Source organism: Anguilla anguilla, chromosome 16 (assembly GCF_013347855.1).
Source record: "Anguilla anguilla isolate fAngAng1 chromosome 16, fAngAng1.pri, whole genome shotgun sequence".
Classification (NCBI taxonomy): domain Eukaryota; kingdom Metazoa; phylum Chordata; class Actinopteri; order Anguilliformes; family Anguillidae; genus Anguilla; species Anguilla anguilla.
In genome coordinates this window covers 20,042,692-20,058,410 of record NC_049216.1, presented here as the reverse complement: position 1 = coordinate 20,058,410, position 15,719 = coordinate 20,042,692, and the positions used below count along the sequence as shown (strand labels likewise).

At 40.5% G+C, this 15,719-nt stretch overlaps 1 protein-coding gene across 1 annotated transcript in view; it reads left to right on the top strand.

Annotated features, from left to right (window-relative positions):
• Positions 1 to 5,649: 5,649 nt before the first annotated feature.
• Positions 5,650 to 15,719, top strand: part of LOC118215515 (OTU domain-containing protein 7A-like) — a 72,468-nt gene continuing 62,398 nt past the window's right edge. The window contains exon 1 of the mRNA XM_035396409.1: positions 5,650 to 6,031. The gene's annotated coding sequence lies outside the window, so the exon portion shown is untranslated. The remainder of the gene's footprint in view (positions 6,032 to 15,719) is intronic.

Sequence of the window (15,719 nt, the reverse complement as noted above, 5' to 3'; positions counted from 1 at the left end):
GGTCAAAAGACTCAATAGAAAGTGTTAAAGTTTTTTTAATCACTTAATGTAAGACTATAAAAATTTGAGGAGTAGAAAAGTCTCTGAGAATATGTGTAGTCCAGTTTGTCCTCATTCAACAGCCTTTCAAAGACCACAGAAACAAACCACAAAGGCTGTGACTGGATTTCTTCTTTATTGAAACTATCAATCTGATAGAACACCACCATCTTCTGCAATGCAAGGTTTGGTTGCTACAGTTCATGCTGTGGCAGGATCCACTCAACTTCCTTTCAGTGGCTTGTTTATTAGTCAAAAAAAAAAACCGTGAAGATGTCCCCCTCTACTCTTGACTACAGATGAAGGTCTACTTTCAGCCTATTCACATAGTGGGCTGTCTTTACCTTGGCATACCAAGTTTAGGTTAGTGTTATATTCACTAAGCACCTTGCATTCACAGTCATACATTTGTGCATGAAATTTATTTTTAATTCTTGAGACAAAAGTGAAAATGAATATGAGAAAAGCACAAAGTGAGCTTTTATTTCTTGGTATTTGCATGTGTTTTAGCATTTTAGAAACAGGTGTTTTTGTCTCGAGCCCCCCCATTTTCAAAATTAACAGATCAACTTATAAGTAAATCTTGCAATAAAGTCTAATATTTGCTTGCATAGCCTTTAAATGCAATAACTGCATCAAGTGTACGACCCACTGACATCACCAATCACTTAGTATTTTATTTGGAAATACCTTTCCTGGCCATCACTGGAGAATATTTCCATTTGTCTTTGTTTAAGAGCGTTTCTGTTTCCTGTTCCGCAAGTGAAATGCATGCTCGACTGGATTTTAACCCGGTGACTTTCCACTTATCCAAAACGTTCCACCTTTGATGGATACTTGCTTGCATAAGCAGTGTGGTGCTGCCCTCAATATGTGTACGCTTAGCTATGCAGCCAGCTGAACACACTTCTAATAAAGGTCCAGAAGCAGGAGTTGAGTTTCAGCGTTTTCCTTTGCAGGAAGCAAATTTGTAAAACTGCTAAACCACAATGAGACAGACACAATGCATTTCATAACAATGGTCAATTGCAATTGGGATGGCAGGTATGCCATCCCGCCAAGTTACGCCTTGGCGGGGGCATGCCCCCATATACCATAAACACCAGTGCCTGCGCACAAACACAGTACTGGTCAACAACGTATTAAGGATATCATACGTAAGCGATTTCTTAATATGTCGGTCTAACGTAATATAAACACAAAGTAGGGCAGGACAATGCAGCTAGCCAAACATAGCTAACATACCTCATGTAGTCATATTGTACCCTATACTATAGTAGATATAATTAGCATAGCAACAGCCGCGAATACGTACAATGACATTAATAACATGAACAGAAAAGCGTTCATGAAACATCTGTAAACAAAATAAAACTCAGGAAAATGCGCATATATCACAACTCTAATAAGTTGATTACTCACACAGTACTTTACCAAGAGATGTTACGGACCTGAAAAAGAAGTTAGTACGCGCCCGCTCTTCCCGTGTTTTTCTTCTTCTTTGGAGTGTTTTTTTTTGTGTGTTTTCTTTTTTTTTGCCATTTGAAATCAACATTGGTGCATTACCGCCACCTAATGAGCTGGCGGTAATGCACCTAAATACATTATTATTATTATTATTATCATCAATTCTTAATAATAATAATAATAATAATAATAATAAACTATCTCCAAAACAACACCATATCCTACTCAAATAAAGAAAATAATGTTTTTTTTTAATTGAATAAATATACCCAAAATCAACTAAATCAGCAATCAGTAATCTTAACAGAAAAGCAACTACACTATAACATAAATAACTAATGATACATTTTCCTAACTAGTCCCATTTCCATAAGGAAGCAAAACAGATGTCTGTATACCACATTTCCTGTTGGCATCTTCAACAGTGCTCCCAGTTTTAAATTCTGAATGCCATGTTCACTCAGGGCATTACAAAGCCTCTCCCTCACATACTTATCACACTCCTCCAAAACGTGTGTCACTGATTCCCACTCCCGGCAGTAATCACACAGCCCCGTCAGATGCTAACCCATAATTTTCAGTGTACCACTCAGTCTCGTATGCTCCAACCTCATCCTGGATATCATGGATTCCTCCTTCTTATCCCTTCCAGATAACCTCCCCTTCCCCACATGTCTCTGCATTGCATAAAGGTGTCGACCCCTGCACTCTTTGTTCCACTCTTCCTGCCACCTCGTCCTTACTGCTGTTTTAATTATCCCTTTTGCTTCCTTCCTACTCAACAAGACCTCCAGATTTGGCACTACCCTCCCTAGCTCCCACTTGTCTATCAAGGTCGCATTTAAGATTATAATAAAATGAACCAGCAGAGGGCACCAACAAGTAACAACCATTCAGCCCATAAAAACAAAACTTAATTTTAGGCAGAATAAGTGTATTGGGGTCATTATCTTGCTGCAGGATGAAGTGCTGGCCGATGAGGTTGGAATAATTTCTCTGTAAGTAGCCAGACAAAATCTGTCTGCACACTTCTGAATTCATTCTACTGCTCCTGTCCTGTGTTACATCATCAACAAAGATGAGTGAACCTGTTCCAGAAGCAGCCATACATGCTCAAGCCATGACACTCACTGCCTTCTCCATATTCCACCATGTGTTCCTTCCTTCCAATTTTGGCTTTCCATTATTTTGGTGAAAGTTTATTTTGGTCTCATCTGTCCACGAAACTTCGATCCAGAACTCTTCTGGCTTGCCTCTGTATTTTTCTGGCAAATTCTAATCTGGCCTTTCAATTCTTGCTGCTGATTACATTATAGGCATTTAGCACACACTCTTACGCAGAGCGACTTACACAACTTCATTTTTTTTTTTTTTTGTGCTGATGAGAGGTTTGCATCTTGCAGTGTAGCCTCTATAATTCTGCTCTCAAAGTCTTCTGCACACAGTGGCTTGTTATATTTTCATATATGTTTGATGATGTCAATTGACTGTAGACTCGCTGCAGTTATTGCATTTAAGGGCTATGCAAGCAAATATTAGACTTTTTTTGCTTTGATTTACTTTTAAGGTCATCCGTTCACTTACTTTTGCATTGCTGAGAATGGGGAGACTCAACATAAAAACAGCTTCTGTAAAATGGTAAAAACATATATTCATGTAAATACCATGAAATAAAAGCTGACAGTGTGTACTGTCTCTGGTGCAGAGCAAATGACTTAACGCGACAATGGGAGCCATGATTACAGATACACTGCTGAATGGTTTGATTTGTTGGCTTTTAAAACGGGTTTATTCAGAAAATGCAATGCAATTCTATGAACCTGGTAAAATAAATAATTACCAGTCGGTTGACCTGTGCTTTTCAACTGCATTAGTGTAAGGAGCTGCTTTAATGTAATTTAATGTTCACTGGTGTAGTTTTGAGAAACTACAGCAACAACTGGAACTACTATGGAATTACTGCACTTGGATCCCTCCTCTTACACTTGTGCTGCTCTGCTGAATGTCAGTAAAGTAAAACTATAAGTGAAAGGCTCTTCAATATATAACAATAGAAAAAGTAATACAGAAAAATAATTTAAAGAACTGAAAGTACTGGACTGTAGAGGAATTGTATAGATATATAGATAATGTAATAGCTGTGACCCCTTTTTTTGCATTTACCATGTGCATCTCAATACATTTGAATATTTTAATCCAAAGATAAGAGTTACATGATAGAAATCAATTAGAAGGTTTTCGATTAATCAAAAAGTGACCAACTGTGGCTGGAGGCTCCAGAAAGAGACCCACTATCAATAATAGTGCCACCCAGGGAGAGTGCATTTCATTGGCAGGATATCGCTACCTCATTCAATATCAACTCCGGTCAGGGCCGGTTTTAGGCTTAGGTGGCATATGCAATCACCTAGGGCACCATCCATCTGGAGGGGCGCCAACCTTTTGGGGTGGGGCGCCAAACAAAAGAGGAGAGAAAAAAGGGGGTTGCATCCATTCTTGCCTAGGGCAGAAGAAAGGCTAGAGCTGTGCCAGCCTCTGATTGGTTGGTCACCTGTAATGTGCCTGTGCAAGCAGCCTCAGCCAACCAGGTAGCTTCTGTCAGGTTGCAGAGAGGAAAAGAAACGGTTGATTGAATTTAAGTGTGTCTGAGGGGTCCTTACCCTCCTAAACTGATAGTGGACACCTCCGCAATGTGAGAGCAACGTGCAACGGTGACACTATAAAGTCAGCCACCTCAGGGAATGACAGCCTCCCTCCTCACCAACAATGATACCGTGCCAATGATAGGCACTTCACAGAACACTGGAATGCTAGCTCAAGTGGACATGTACACACACTCTCTCATGTACATCCCCCCAACCCCTCTCTCTTTCTCTCTCTCACACAGACACACACACACACAAAAACACATACACAAGTACAAGGTGTTACATGCTTCAAGCTTAAATGCTATAGCAGCACAAAAAGCCATAAGCAAATAGAATACTAAATGACAGTCAGGTCAGTCTGTCAGTCAAAGATGGAGTTCGCATGCAGGGACAGTAGAGAAAGGCAGGTTTGCACGTCACTTTAACATGACAAACATAAGTAATTTGACAAGCCGCATGTATGCTGAGCTGTGTTGACTGGCAGTGTATTTCAGACAGGTTTCTACTGGAATTTTTTCATTCTTCACTCAGGATATCACTACTCTGTTACAGCCTTTCTGTTGTCATGCTCAGATGGGTCAAGACTGTAGAACACACTGAGCATGCTCAGGTGGGTCACGCCTGTGAAACACACTGAGCGTTCTCAGATGGGTCATACCTGTCGAACACACTGAGCATGCTCAGATGGGTTATACCTGCAAAACACACTGAACGTGCTCAATTGCGTTATACCTGTGAAACACACTGAGCATGCTCAGATGCGTTATACATGTAAAACACACTGAGCATTCTCAGATGGATTATACCTATGAAACACACTGAGCGGCTGTTTTGTGAAAACACCAGTCTTCAAAGACTATTGGAAATGAAGGGCCATTTGAATAGATATCTTTTCTGCCGAAAACAACCTGCCAATCAGCTGAGTTTATAATAATGCATAAGACATTTCACTAATTTTGTTATTTTCGCATTTATAATACTTGAATACTGAATATAAATGATATGTTTATGGTATTAAACATGCTCCACACATCAAGTTGCTTGCCTTACACACAATATGCCTACAGCTACAGATCAATAACATGACTTGTTCATTTCATCATACAATTTCATTCTTAGAATTGGGCATGTGTGAATGTGTGTACATAAAATATTTTCATCAAAATGCATGCGTTTCTTGGTTAACTCTTTCAGTGTCTCAATTTGCGAATTTTCGTATGAATCTTGTGTTTATGTAGTCCTATTCAAGTTAAATGTTTAAAACTCAAAACAAATGTTGAGATTGTAACTATGTTTATCTGAGACTGACTGTTCTGCACGGTAGTTTAAACGTCTCATTAATCGGACTCTCAGAAAGAAAACAATTGTATTAGACGCCCGCGCAACAATTTCACAAGCGCCCTCGAAAACCTAAGGCACGGCCCAACTTTCCTTTTCCAGGAAACTACCAAGCGCCATCCTCTGGCGTGCCACCGACGTGGACCGCTGCAGCCTTACAGTGCAATGCATCCCTGCGCCATTTTAACAGTACCGCTTCCTTCCGAAAAAGAGACCCACCTCTTGAATTTTATTGACGCAAAACCAGACGAACTGAGGACGGTGCTGGTTTTCAGCGACCGAGACGCCAGGTGTTGAGATCGCCAATGGCATAGCAAAGGAGGGTGGATGGATGCTGTCGGTTCTTGACGTCATGGTGTGGAAGAGATAGGGGGAGGAGTGACTTTGTGATTCTGCTGCAGCGGAGAATGACATGAGGATGAGAGAGATAGCGACAGGCGAACGGGGAGGCTTGTTTATTATAGGGGCGAAATAAAGCATTTTGAAAGGGACGTGGAATTTTAAAACAACAATGGGGAGGAACGACTGAATACACGACGGTAAGCATATGTTTACGTCTATATAAACGTGTGTAATACTGTAGATATTAAACATTTCATATTGTCCACTGTTTAAATCACTGCAGACCTGGGGCAGGTGCACCTGGTCTTCTAGATGTAGTACGTGCCCGTGTCTGCTTGCATCTTGCAGGTGAGATATTTGCGTTTGATAAAGTATGTAAACACAGATACCTAGGACAAAAATATATGCAATATTTGGCGGAGTAGTAATTTTGAGAATGCGAAGGTACTTAGATGTAGACAGATAACGATCTCAACAGAAAATGCCACGGGTTGATATTGAAATACATTATTTTTGCATAGACGCTAAACAACATGATGTATTACATATGTAACACTGCCTGTTGCCATTTCAGAGGTTCATTTTCATTTTATTTCCGTTTTCATCTTGTACACGAAAGTAACGCGATTAAGATGTATTGTTATTGTTCTGGCATGGCGCAAAGCCTCTTGTTGTACAACATGACACTTCGCGTTGGGATGAACATGTGTGCTCTCTCTCTCTAGAATGTGTTCTCTAAAGAAAACCTCAAATACGTGTCTGGCTTGGTTTCCTGTGTATCAGACCCCCAAAATGATGGCGTTAACGTGACCTGTTTACTACCCGCTGCTATTATAACCATAAACAATGTTTTTTCAGTCAGTCTGCTTACCGCCGGCCAACATTAACCCAGCATATGACTCGGTGCATTTGCGCTTTGTTTAGTTTTCCGTCTGTAATAATGTTGCCTGCCGTGCGGTGAATTCATGAAAGCATGCGGGATAGGCATTCAGCATGGTGACATAAGCACATAAGCTTTATTTAAGACAGTGGAAATAGGCGTTAAAATAAATTTGACTTGAAGTGTTATTGGTATTAAGGAGGTTTCTTTTCATCTGTTTTCATTGAAGTGCGTGTCATTGCAGTCAAACATGGAAACAAGCTTGTCACATGATGTCAAAGTTGAGAACGTTTTCCTATAAAAGGAGTACCAGTTTGAATATCCAATCCAAACACCTATTTGAACTATCTGAAGTTTTATTTTTCCATTTTGGTCATTTTTTTTGTATTTCTCTAGATTTCGATGCATTAGGTGTATAATTTGTAGAGAAAATGCTTTGAAAATAAATGTTCATGATATATCAAGTGATCTTTTTTATATAACTCCTGTTACTAAGTATTGATATTGTGCAATAGTATTTTGTCAAAATTATTTTACATATTGACAGTGCTAAAATATATGGAAAGTGAGTTCTATTTATGTTTTTGTTTCCCTCCAGATATAGTTGTTAATATATAGTATCTCAATTCCATTATTTTGTGTATAACCGTATCCATATTTTATATGCATGTTAGAGTGAATGAGAACGGTTTCTTGTAGCTGGTAAAATACCAACAAGAGAAATGAAGAATCAGAAATGTTGGTTGCAGTTCACAGAAACGATTACTATGTTCAGTAACTCTGAGAAGCAAGATAACTAGTGGGAGGAGTTCTCATGTAGCCTACTGTCTGACTCACTAATTTGGACCAATCAAAGTGTGTGGGCAGTGGGATCAAAGCCATTTGGCTTTGCTCTCATTAGCCATCGATTGACAATGCATCGCAGGTCCAGTCAGGTTTTTATGAGGCCTGACTTGCTCATCCACGGCAGTTAGTGGTGCCTCTGGCCTCTCTGTGTGTGCTGTCACAAGTTTGTGAATGCGGAGTAGAAAATTGTGTCACAGATTCCAGCTGTTTCTGCCCTGGAGCAGAATGCCTTACCTGAATTACTCCAGTTTGAAAGATACAGCTGCATGAACAGGTCGTGTGGTATATGTTAATTGTAAAAATTTGAGGGTTGCAAGTTCCTTTGGATGCAGGAGGCAGTAAATAAACCCTGGAAACATCTCCTCCCATGCAGGACCTCATCTGTGAGCCACTGGGTCCTGATTTGGTTGCCTGTAGGGGTGTCTTTGTCTGTAGTGTCCTTTGCTTATGATCAAATAGCATTTGTAGCTGGTTCTCCTTGATGATGCCTCCCTCTGTATCAGATGACACAGACACACTGGCCTCAGCCTGCAGACCCAAGAGCCTTTCCATTCCCCATTTTGGGGAGGGTTCATTTACCATTTTTTAGTCCTGATTGTATTTATCCTAATATTGAAAGATCACATTTGTGGCCCATCCAATCACTGACAAGCACGTGTCTCATCTGAGGCGTGTGATGTCAGTAACCGGCTCTGCTCAACTTTCAGTCTGACACAGGTGAGCTGCACAGTCATTGTATCAAAGGGGTGCACTGTACAGCCAGCACAGCCAGACTGCAGATCCCGAATGACCAGAAGAGTCAGGACAGGACAGGAGACAACCATCCTGAACAAAGCCCCTCCTCCCTGCATATCATGTGACACCATGTGCGGCTGCTGGCACAACCAGGTCGTCATACCAGATGTAGGATGTGTCACTACACTGAAAATGTTTATTCTATTTCTCTTTCGTAATAATCATTTCAGCTCAGTCTATCCCATCGTATGGATTAAGCTGTAGTATATTGTGATGTGGTGCAACAGGATGAGTGTGCTCTTAAGCCAGTCAATGGTTTAATATTTTTTCCTCCGCAGTAATATCTTCGGCTCATGGTAGCCTTTTTATCTTGGATTTCTAAATCTGACTCCCATTTGACAACCGCTCAGAGTTCTTCCAATCATCCATGGCCCAGTTATAATACAGAAAGATGCACTGGATTAAATAGCATAGGTCGCAGACATGTCTTATAGCAACAACAGATAAGCGTACACTTTTAGAAGATTTTTAAATGTTTCATAAAGGAAAGATGAGTCTCTAATGATGTCCAATGACGTAAATTGCAATACAATATTAAAATTGACCCAGGCGTAATATTTAAAAAACAAGCATCCAACAAGTAAATTAAAAATTGTCCACTTGTGTTTACCTAAATTTGTGAGATGTTGTGAGGCTGCCTTTCACCCATAACCAATGAGAATAGGCTTCATTAGTTCCGTCTTGTTCCATTTGTGCCGAATGTCTGTTGGTCTCTCTCTCTCTCTCTATCTATCTGTCTGTATATCTGTCTATTGATCTATATATCTATCTCTCTATCTCTCTCCTTGCCAAGTTAAGTCTACTGTTTTTCCCCATTAGAGCAGCCATGATGGAGCATTTCTCCTGACTTCAGAGACATTGAGGTGTTCATTGTGTGGCACATCTCCCAGTCCCCCAGTGAGAGAGAGCATTTCCCCTCATAAAAAGGGTCCCAGGTGGAACCATTTGACTCCTCATTTTCTGAACCCAGTCACTACACACCAAGACAGCAGCATAGCCTAGTGGTAGGAGAACTACAACAACCAGCTGAAGTTCCAGGTTAGACATGACGGGCTGACGGGTCTTCCTGGTGGGACCCTGAGACTAGCACAATAGCTGCTTATTATAACAAATAACTTAAACTTTAAAGGAAACCTTTAGGTACTTGGTCATCTTTGGGTAAATCATATTGTGGTGATTAAGTGGTTATACTATCCAGTTGCTAAAAAATCTGGTTGTGCTTTATATGGTCACAGTGGTGTTCAACTTCTTATGTCAGTGTTGTCAGATCTGTATCTATTTATTTGTTTCCAGGTGTTTTCAGTAATGGTTTTATTGGCTATAATGTAGGCCCAAATACACATGCTATCTTTTAAGCAATGTATGCTTTTTCCAAAAATAAAACCCAGTCCATCCTATCCAACCTTATTTTTTTTCAGTTTATGTCAATGGTAGCATTATAAGTTGTGTGCACATACACTGTAAGCTCTAACTTGTCTCAAAGTAAGATTTCTGGTAATTTTGTGACAAAAAAAACCTGGTTGGTATCAAATGCAGTGCAGTAATGTGCACTTTCAACGCTAGAAATAATTACCGACCTTACTTTTGAGCAAGACTATTCAACTTAGCAGCCTGGGGGTGAAATGTGGCTTGCCCTGGACATAGTCATTTCCCTTTGATTATCGAGAAGAAAAGTTAATGTCTGCAGGATGGTGTCCAGATATGCATGTGCACAGTGTCAGCATACTTCCCACTAGTGATTAGTGAATGAGCTACAGCCATGCATATTCTAAGAAAGTATCTATTTTGTTTGTATGCGTGTGCAGTGTATTTTACTCACATATTGTTTTATAAAACTGAGTCTTAAAAATATTTGGTCTGCATATATCACATTTAAGTAGAATCTGGCCTCCAGAAAGTCGTAATTGAAGAACAGTGCTGTGATAAGTGTATGGGCAATTGATTAGTACATTCAAATTCTTATTGGAAAGTAGTCTATCTAACCTTCACATTCAGTAACTGAACAAGGTGCTATCTCAATGGCATGCTGAAGTACCATATTATCTATTTCTACCTCCCAGACCATGGATTCCACACAAATGGTGGCAGTTATTGCGTCCAATCACAGAAAAGCAGGTCCCCTATAGAGATTTTCTGCAGCATACTCATATGCTACACAGTAAATGTATGTAAACTGTACCTGAACGACTTTTCTCAGAAAAATAGAATCCATTAGCGAATGGAATTGCAGGTTTGGTTGTGGTTGTATTTTGTGAGCAGTTTTAAACCTTTCTGTCTTAAAAGAAAACTGCTCCTTAATGGCTCTGTGTCCCTATATTCCTATTTAAGTAGAAAGATGAAAATCTAATATTAGTATGACCCATTTTGATGGGTTAGACTAATATTAACCCATTTTCGTGGGTTATTGGAAACAGAATGGATACTTTAATATAGTAGTTTTGTTGTACCTAATTCTTGTGGAGCTGATATCAATGATTGCTGTTGGTAAACTTCTGTCCTTGGGGCATTAGACTGGTATAATAGAAGTTAACTTTTTTATTCCTTTATTTTGTTAATCCATGATTAAATCCATTCTGTTTTTTTATTGTGATTTAAACAGCAATAATATAAAATGAAAAAGCAAAACAAAAACTGCACAGGGATTTCATTGCCAAATCCTAAAAATGTGTATTAAGGTGTCATCCAAATAAACCAGGATTTTCAAAATGGTTCCTTTAGGATTCTGTCATCCTTGTCAATCCTCTCAGATGTGTCCATATTTAGAGAGGGATAAAAGAAGTTTGTTGATGCTTTAAAATGATGTAATGTTTTGTAATCTTTGGAGCTGTCCATGTGCCAGCTTTGGCATGGTGACAGTTTGAAGGCTGAAGAACGTTCAGTGCAATCCTACATCACAAAAAAGTCCAGCCCTGGATTACAGACTGCAAATTAACCCTACTTAAAACATGTTTGTGCTGTTCGACATTACATTACATTACATTACAGGCATTTAGCAGATATTTGACCACAACACAGATAAACATTTCTGTCAAGAAAAATTGAAACATAATTGCTTTTCCCCAATTGGTTTTCTCCTAATTCGTAATCACAGATTGTGCCTCTGTGCAGATGACTTTAGCCTCGTTGTCATAGCTCTCTGCTCTGTCCCTCTGTAAATGTATTTCGCTGTGCGGGTTTCATGTGAATCAGAGTAGGGGTCCAGGGCGAGGCAGCAAGTTGGGAACGGGTCGCTCTGCGGTCCCTCGGACACGGGGGCGCCAGGGACTGGCTCTGGCTTCCGATCTGTTGAAACCTTGAATTGTGCCACTGTTGGCCTTTTCAAAATGCATACCTGCCGGACAAATACCACTGTTTTTCAACCCCGGCAGACTGCTCATCTGGCTCAGGTTCAGCAATGAAACTTGAATCTCTTTTTGTGGGGCATGGTAATTTGATCAGGACTTTCATGAGACCTGTTGAGAGGGAAAGTGTGACACAGTATCCGGGATCATTTTGTGTGGATTCCTAGAGAAACATGTTCACCAGAGACATATTTTTATAGCCATTTTCTTGGGTGAAGCTGTTAGACAGTCAAGATAGAAAGGTTTTTACAGACCACTTTTCTGTGCATCCATACAATAAAAAGCAGCAAAAAACTTGGTTTAGCCCTTTCCTCATGTGCCCTTCATGTGGTGTTCATAATATATTTGTATAGTCAAGCATATTGACACAGTCAGCCATTAAGATGTCTGTCGCAGGTTGAATAGGGCTCTACTGAGCCTTCAGAATGCAAGATTGCACTGTGTTTATTTGTTGCCTTGTGAATGCGGGGGGGGGGGGGTGCATAAGCATGCTACTGATCATGGATATGGTCATGGTTGTTCTCAAATCATTGCTCTAAAATCATTTTAAGTGGTATGTTCATGCAGTGAGCAGAATAGATCACCTCCAATTGATAATGTGTACATGATTTTTAAGGTATGCTCATAGGAGTTTTGAAGCTACAATTTTCCATTTGAATGTATTCAGATAAATGGAGTTGATGCCACATTTTCGGGATTAATTTTTGTAACGTGGGAGGTAGAAGCTTTTATCCTTTGGGTGAAAAGGATAGAACTGACTCTTGCAGTTCCTTAAAAGTTTCCACAGCACCTATCGCAACTAAGATTTACATTTTCGTATAAGGCGATAAATAAACTGATCAGCCAACATATGTTCTAACCTACAACACATGAGCAGGTGAAGCTTTTATATTTAAGATGTGGCCAAAGTTGCTATGGAAGATACTAGAATGTATTCTTTGCCTTTTAAATGCATTTATTTTTGCTTTATGCGTGCCAGAGAAAGAGAAAGTTTGGCTCCATCAAACTGATGGCTGCTGTCTGCTGAATCAAAATATGACAGCTATTTGAATTACCATGCAGATGGAACCAGGATATACAATTTCATTAAGGCTTATTGACATTCTTCAAACAAAAATGAGATCCCTATCAGCTGAAGTTATAACAGAGATGTTGTACGAAGCTGTTATTTAAATACTGCCCCAAAAGCCATTTGTCCTCAGACTCTAAATCCAGAAAACCATCAAGGCTACAGTCAAATTAAAGTTCTCCATATTAGAGCAGGAAACATGAGGTATTAAGACATGTTGTAGATTGGTAGCTGTCACTCACTGCAAATTTTGTTGTATGAATAGCCAATGACATGTCTGTTAATCCACTCTGCTTGTGCTACAATAACACAAATGCAAACCCTCAATACACACAAACGAGGTCATATCAAGAGTTTTGTTGCAGATTTCATTCAATAAATCAACCTGTGTGTGTGTGTGTGTGTGTGTGTGTGTGTGCGCGTGCGTGCGTGTGTGTGTGTGTGTGTGTGCACGCGTGTGTATGTGTGTGTGTGTGCGTGTGTGTGTCTGTAAAGGAATTAGTTTGTTATTTGCAAAGATCAACTTGAACATAATAAAGTAGGGAAGGAAGCCTCTCAGAGTGAAAGGCACCTTTATGGTCAGCTCTTCCCCCCAAAATCTCTGTGGCAGAGATGAGGTGGGACGGGTGGAGTGGCCGAGGCCAATCACAGCTGAGTGTACGCTGAGGCCTTGCGCTCCTCTCTAATCTCCACAGGTGGAGGAGCAAAGTCAAGAACTCTGTCTGCAGCCACAGCGCCTTAATTAGGTCAGACAGACGGCAGAGAGAGGCTTCAATCACACATGAAGGACGGCTGAAAGAGAAAGAGAGAGAAAGAGAGGCAGGGAAAATAGACAGAGAAGAGAGGGTGACAATGGAAATAGTGAAAAGGGAGGAGAGAAATAGAGTGAGATGAATATACAGTATACAGGAGGGGAGGCAGAGAAAGGGGACAAGCAAGAGAAAGAAGCAGAAACACAAGAAGGACAGGAGAGAGAGAGACCCCTCCCCCAAAGACACCAGTCTGAACTATCAGAGCAGAATTGACAATGGTGGGGGGTAATGACTAATACTGAGCATGGCAAGCCATAGTTGTACATTGACACTCTTAAATGACAAGAAGGGTATTTGAGAGTGTCAATTTTTAAACTGTTGTGTTCACTCTAGTATGGTACAAAATCAAAGCTGTGCTGTAAAGACAGTGCCAGCACATTAGAGGAAACCTAAATAATTGCTATGTAAAATCCTGTTCTTGTGAAAACCAGGATTTAGGGTTTGGAATACAATTGTTTTTGAAGGAGTCTGGGGTTGAGGGACAGTGAGAGGGGTCATTTCTCTCTGAAGCTGTGTGTACAACTCAGAGAGGGATGAAGACGTTGTGGATTGACATCGTCACGGTTGGCTTTTGTAAATTGGGGGCATAAATTCTAGAAGACCCTGGATTTGATCCCTCCAGACTACTGTGAAAGCAGACTCATTGTAAGTGTAGTTATTCCTACATGGTAAACATTCTCTCTCAGGGCCTAGCTGTGTACACCATCAAGGCCATTAAGCCAAGGTGCAGTTTCAACATCCATGCCGCAGATTTCACCAAGAATCATACCAAGCCCATAGCAAATAAAAAATGGGCTGGGCTAAACCAGTAATGTGGAGACGAGGCGTTCCCATGGGATTGGCTATTACTCGCCAGCACTGGTCCGGAAATGCTTTGGGGAACTTCTAAAATTTGTCTTATGGAAATACAGCAGTGGTTGAACTGTGTAGTTGCTAAGGAATTGAATCTGTTATGGTATTTTTAAGTTTAGCATGGGCACAGTGTGTGTGTATGTGTATGTGCACATGTACGTATATGTGTACATGTGCGTGTATCTGTGTCTATATATAAATTAGATTTGAGGAGTCTTTCCCAGTCAAAGCTGTGTACTCTGCTCACTGTAGACAACCTGCCACAGAGACTCCATGCAATGACATGGAGAAATTTAACCGTCAGCGAGGGAGACAGCTTGAATGGGGAAGCTGTGAGTGGCTGGCATGGACTGCCTCAGCAAAGCAGGAGCACTTAAGCATGAAGGTACAATATAATAAAATAAAAAAACGCTGGCCCCGGAACATGCTGATTCAGGCAGCAGTTTGTGGCTTGTGATCGCATTTCACCTGACATGGTGGAGTATGGCCTTTTAAGGATCGTGCCAGTACTGTTAGCAGGAAGAGGCCAAATGGGAAAGGAGGGAGTGGAAGACGTTTGCTGGAGCCACCGACGGTCTCTGGTGCTCAGAAAGACCTGTGTGTGTTTCCTCGGTAATGACCTCGGTCATTTTTATACAACTGCACACTGCTTACTGAGTTTATCCATTGTGATTTACATTAAGAAGAATTGGCTGTCGTGGGCACATTTAAAGAAAATGTCCCATTAAAATAAGCTCATGCTCCTCTGCAGATTACTTGAGATCATAACAACAGCAACAAAATCTAGGTTTCTTATTATTAGCAGCAGTAGTAATAGCTGTTTCTGCCTGGCTCCACCTGGGTGTGTGTGTGGAGGGGAGGGGGGGGGGGGGGGGGTAAAGGCAGGGCAGTAGCACCAGTATATGAGGACCCACTGTTCATGGCTGTGGCACAGGATGAGTCATGTCAAGTACAGTGATGAGTACATCTTGCTCAGTGGAGGAGCTCCCAAATCATGCAGTTACGGAAACATGTATCACAATTTCTATCTCTGTATCAGTCACTGTATTTGCATACAGTCACAGAAGAATAGATTTTACTTTCTTAACAAATGTATTTCCCATAGCTTGCTTATTTATGATGCAGTGATTATTAATGACACCATTAAGCTGCAACAATGAATAAATATGTCTCATAATCTAGCCAGTTCAATAGGGGTTAAGGGTTATGGTCTTTTGCTATGAGATGGTTATTTCTACTCAATAACACAGCATTTCACCTAATTCATAATGAAGATTCTGATTATAACCA